Source organism: Phalaenopsis equestris, unplaced genomic scaffold, assembly GCF_001263595.1.
Source record: "Phalaenopsis equestris unplaced genomic scaffold, ASM126359v1 Scaffold001142, whole genome shotgun sequence".
Lineage (NCBI taxonomy): Eukaryota > Viridiplantae > Streptophyta > Magnoliopsida > Asparagales > Orchidaceae > Phalaenopsis > Phalaenopsis equestris.
In genome coordinates, this window is record NW_018165581.1 from 256,743 (window position 1) to 262,948 (window position 6,206).

Sequence of the window (6,206 nt, forward strand, 5' to 3'; positions counted from 1 at the left end):
TTTTGCAGCTGAACCTCCACTTTCTTTTCTTTCCTAAGGCATCCTCGCCACTTTGGCAGGTATAAGTCCCATCTCTTGGAGTTCCAGCGATAGTCATAGGATAGAGTTTCGTTCCTTTGACCTTAGGGCTACCGGAGTTCCCGTGGATGACGCAATTCACGGATTACTGACCGGGGATCCCAGGTTGTGTTGGGTCGACTACCTTAACGATCAGGTAGACCTAGGGTCCTAGTAGCTTTGGATGACGGGTTTAAGGTGCACTTATGGCTCCAGAACAAACACCTACACCTAAATCTCTAGTTATGGGTATCCTACGTAGGTTTTCTTTCACAGATATCAGTTTAAGGTGCTTTTGCCTGATCTTGTTTGGGTGGGCACTCTTAACGTATCCTTGCGAGGTCTACCATACGTAGGCTCTCCACGTTTTGTGTTTTCTCTTGTCTGTCATTTTGTCGTATGTCCGTCTTTTCCGGTTCCCCTCTTCTTCAGGCCATCCACATGACCCGAAAGAGAGATTTATTCGGAAAAGGGAAGTATACGATGATCAACAGGCTGGCGACTCCCTCTAAAATAGAAGAGAGAAAAATAAATGAAAACAGTAAAATACTAATATTTTTTATTACCTTCCCCAGCAACGGCGCCAAAAACTTGACACAGAGATTGGTATATGCAAATATTTTTGAAGTTAGCACCACTAAAAGGTGCCAAAAACTCGATGCAGGCAAATTTATAATAAATATGCAATATAATCCAAACAAAACTCTTTTCATAAAAATAATTTATCCTTTAAAACTCTTTTTTAAACTGTCAAATCTCTCCTAAATATCAACACAAGTATACATATCAACTACCAAATCTCTCCTAAATATCAACGCAAGTATATGTATCATGCAAGTAATAAAGGGCTCTAATGAAGTTCTGGATATCAATCCCACAGGGAAGTTGGAAAATCCAATAGTAAATTTTGGAAATTATTTTATAATAAAAAAATATATAAAAGTAAAGTGCAAATTTTTGAAAATTCACTACTCAGGTGAATGCTAATTAAAATGCAGATGTAAGATTACAGAAGTTAAACTAAACTAAATACTAAACTTTCAGAAATAAAATTACAAAAATTAAAGAAAGGTTTTGTTGTGAGGGAAAGTTCAAATTTAAGAAAGCATCCTTCCTCTATACAATGAGCATATGGTTTGTGAAGAAATTGAAATCATTTGAAAATGTATAAAAACTGTTTTGTGCCAAATCAAAGCAATCATATTCTTTACCTCTTCTGATTGCTATCAAGAACATCGACTAATCTAGAGTTTGGTCCCTAATTTTGTGGTTAGGCTAGAAGGATACCGCCTGCCACTCTAGAGGTCCCACTACTCCCTCCCCTGAGAGCTAACAATCTCACATTAGTTTCCAATCAACTGGACCAAATTGAGGGTTTTAATCTGTCACCTTAAAATCTTCAATTCTACATCTAATAAAAGTATGTTTCCCTATTTATTTGCACCCAATCCCATGGATGACAAACTCTCCCCCAAAATTAAATGTGATTCTCCTTATGTTGTAGAATTCATATCTCATTTAAGAACATATGTCTCTCAACAATTTTTAACATTTCAATTGGTCAGATTGAAAAGTAAATGAAGATCAAAGTTCAAATCATCACAAATTATTATCATTTAAAACTGTAGAAAAAAAAAAATCTATTCTTCACAAAACCATATATTTCAAGTAGGGAGAAGTATAAAGAAGGTGAGAAGGATACAATAAAATAAGAATTTCATAGATAAAAATAAATTTACAAAATAAAAAAACTAAAAATACAACTTATCTCACAATCCTTCCCAAGCAAATCCCTAGAAGTTCTCTCTAAGTCTTTCTCTCTTTACAATCACTCCCAATTCTCACTTACAAATGTAATGAAGAAGAAATCTCTCACCTTCCCTCTCCTCTTACAAACCTAGAATAAAATCTCCTCCTGTCACTCTCTCTGATTCTCACGCCACCCCCAAAAGCTTCTCTCTCTCGTCCCCCTTAGCCTCTTCAAGTCTTCTTTTTTTATTTTTGGGCTGCCTCCTTTGGAAAAGAATTCAAAATTTCCTCCAAAAATTTCTCCAAAAGTCAACTATTTTGAATTTAAAAGATGTGTCATTTGATCCAAGAGTCATATCCTTTCATAAAAGAACCTTCCAAAGTGTCGATGCATTGAATTACTCCAAGAGGTGCGTAGAACAAGTGTACCTTTAAAAATTCGTGTAAAATTTATCTTAAACTACCTTAATTTAAAAAGGTCATCTCTCGCACATGATGCATCAACTCTCTGGATTTTGGCGCATCATGCGCCAATATAGAGCTTCCAGAATCCAAAATTGGCTTTTTTGCTCCAAATTTCATCCTTTTTGTCATTTTTGCTACAAATGCCTAAAAATGATATACCTGCAACAAAAACACAAAAATACCGTTCTTTAAAGTGCAATATCACAAAAATAAGCATAAAATAGGTACTTAAAACAGTATATTATTTTGGTGTATCAATGGAACAGAGATTCCAGTATTCATCACATATTCAGCCTTACTTTAGTTCTAATGCACTGTTAAAAAGAGTCAAGAAGTTAAAAAAAGAGGTGCAGAATCTTATGCATGCAATGGGGAATATTTCTTAAATGTTGGATCACTTGGATTGGAGACTTAAAGAACATATTGATTATACTGGTCATTTTGAAGATGGTTTGGTACATATGTTCAAGAAACATGCTTGGATTGGGGAGGATTACACTGATGAGTTTCCTTATCGATCCTTCTACAACTTATATGTGTACTACCAATTTATGAGAGATATCTAGGAGGACGAGAGTGAAGAAGACTTTTGAACTTAATCTATGCACTTGAACTTAATCTATGCACAAAACGTTTTATTTAGTACTACTTGTTTTAGTTGTTTGATGTGTTGGATTATATTTACTTTTATTGTTGAACTATATCGATGTTTGTGTTTGGAAATTTGATGTTTAGATTTCAATGTTAAGATATTTTGGTTTGCTTTAATCACTGAATTAGATGTTTGTTGCCTTCATAAATGTTAGTTTGTAATAACACAGATTTTATATATAAAAGTGAGTTTTGTGTTGTGTGTTAAATAATGATGTTAGAGTAATGTTTAATTGTGCTAATAAGGGTTCATTTGAGTTAATTAGAGGTTGAGAAAAAGCAGTATGGAGCAGATTTTCACAGAAAATGAAATCTAGAAAAATTAAGGAGTTGGCACATGATGGGCCGAATTACAGAGAGTTGGCAAATGAAGCACCATATTAGGGCATTATGAGCCAAATTTCTGAAAATGCCATATTACCTAAAAAACTGCAAAATTGCATAGTAAACTTCATTTTTACTGCTTGGGTCGTCTCCTACCTCTAAACCTTGACCTAGGGCTTCACATTGGGCGCAATAGGGAAGATTTTAAAGGCAGGAAGATTTTAAAGGCAAAAAATCGTATATTTCATCTTCTCTTGGTAAGAGCTTCACTTTAACTTAGAAATTTTTTATTTTCACAATGGATTTTTTCTACATTATGGAAATCTGAAAATTGGGATTTTTGATGAAAAAGCTTGAAGAAAGCTCATGGTGAAAAATTTCTTACCAAATAATCTTACTTGGGGAGTTAGATTTTTTATTTTATAATTTATTTAGAATTTATTTAGATTTTGGTAGAATTTCAAATGGCTCAAATGGTGAAGAAAGGAAGATTGGATGATTTTGATGCACGAAGATTTGTTAGTTTGATGGCCCAACACAGTTATAACACTCAAATCGGACCTAGGCTACTAAAGAAGTTTTCTAGACCTCAACCAAAAGTGAGGTCAACAATACAGTAACGGACATTTGCTAGCCCAGGTGGCGAGATTGAAAGGTTGATTCTTGCCAGAAATTGGGAACGATTTTGCTACTTCATTGCAGTAGCAATTGTGCCAATGATTCAGGAGTTTTATGCCAACTTAAGATTTACTAATGACTATCACATTCTCGTGAGAGGTAAGCAAGTTGAATTTACTGTCGAAAGGATCAATGCTTTTTATGGGCAGAGGAATGTATTTTTTGATGAATATGATGCATTCGTGATGACTGATTCATCACTGGATGAAGTGATTGCCTTCCTCACAGATGGAAGAGGAGAATGGAGGATTATAAATAATAAGATAGTTAACTCTTCCAATTCCATGTTGAATAGCCAGTCAAAGATATGACACCACTTCATTTCTGCTAGATTACTACCAACAAATCATCTTGCCTTCGTAACGTAGGATAGAGCTAAACCATTTCATTCAGAACATCAAAGAAATAAATGTTGGTGCTCTTATAATTCATCATGCTCGGAGCATAGCTGAGAGCTCTACAACTAGTGGTTTGGGTTACCCTACCCTTATTTTCACTCTTTGTGAACAATCAAGAGTAGAATCCCATAGAAATGAAGAAAGACTACAACCACAAAATCCTATTAGGAAGCATATGATTTAGTAAGTTGATTTATTTATTGAGACCAAGAGTGGAGGTAGTGGAAGCGATAGACCCTCTACATCAGTTGTAGGGGCATTTACTTCTCGCTCTGCATCATTAGAAAACATAATGGACGAACTCATAATTCAACTACTGGATATAGTAAAATATTCATAACCAGATTGGAGAGATTGGAGCAAGAAATGCTTATAATGATAAGTATCGGCAGAGGAAATTTCAACATGATATTGCTTTTGAGGATGCTATGGTGAGGTATCTCAGGGGTGAATACAATGTGGAATTTCCTATTTATCCCAGACAATGTGGAATTTCCTTTACTCCATAGCTTTACTCCATACGCTCCTATTCATGATGAAGAAGAAGAAGAGAAAGAAGAAGAAGATGATGATGATGAGGAAAGTGATGAAGATTGATATTTTATGGAGTTAGTTTATTTGTTTTGTTGTGAGAAAGTTAAGGGCTTGGAGATTTTCTTCAAGGATTGTAAAAAGAGAGGAAAGGTGAGAGATGTCTTCTTCATTACTCTTCTAAGAGAGAATTGAGAGTGCTTGTAAAGAGAGAAAGACTTGGAGAGAACTTCTAGGAGTTTTCTTGGGAAGGATTGTGAGATAAGTTATGTCTTTTATCTCTTTTAATTTATAAACTTGTTTCTATTAATAAAATCCATGTTTTGTCGTATCCTTCTCATGAATTCTGAGTAGTCTTCTTCATCCTTCTCCTTACTTTGAGAAGTGGTTTTGTGAAGAATTGATTTTATTTATATGGTTTTTAAAGTCAATAATTTGTAATAATTTGAACTTCAATCTTCATCCAATGTTCATTTACTTTTCGATCTGTCCAATTGAAATGTTACTTCGAAAGGGCTATGATTTCTACAACATGGGTAGAATCACATTTGATTTTATGGGAGAGTATTCCATCCATTGAATTTGGTGCAAATAAATAGAGAAATATACTTTGTTGGATGCAGAATTGGAGATTTTAAGGTGACAGATTAAAATTCTCAATTTAGTCCAGTTGATTGGAAACTGATGCGAGATTGTTAGCCCTCAGGGGGGGAGTTATGGGAGCTCTGGAGTGGTAGCCAGTAACCTCGCAGCCTAGCTACAGAATAGGGACCAAACTCTGGATTAGTAAATGTTCTTTATGCACTCGGAAGAGGGTAAATAATATGATTATTATTATTTGGCACAAAAAAATATATATTTATATTTTCAAATGATTTTAATTTCTTCACAAATAATATACTCATTGTAAAGGGGAAGGGTGCTTTCTTAAATTGGAACTTTTCATCATAACATCCTCACAATATCGTAGTTTTAATTTTCGTAATTTTACTTTTGAAAGTTTAGCATTTAGTTTAGTTAACTTTGTCTTTCAACTACATTTTATTTAGAATTCACAAGTTACTTAATATTCAAACTTTACACTTTACTTTTTTGTATTTTTAAAATAGTACTTTACATTATAATTTTGAGAACTTATTTGTAGGCATTTCCAACTTTCCTGTGGGATCGATATGTAGGACTCCATTAGAGCCCTTTATTACTTGAGCGATACATATACTTGCGCTATTTTTAAAGAGGATTTGGCAGTTTAAAGATTTTTAAAAGATAAAATTATTTTAACTAAAGTTATTTTCTTGGGATTAATTTGCATATTTTCTATTGTATCTACCATGTCTATTTTATAATACTGAA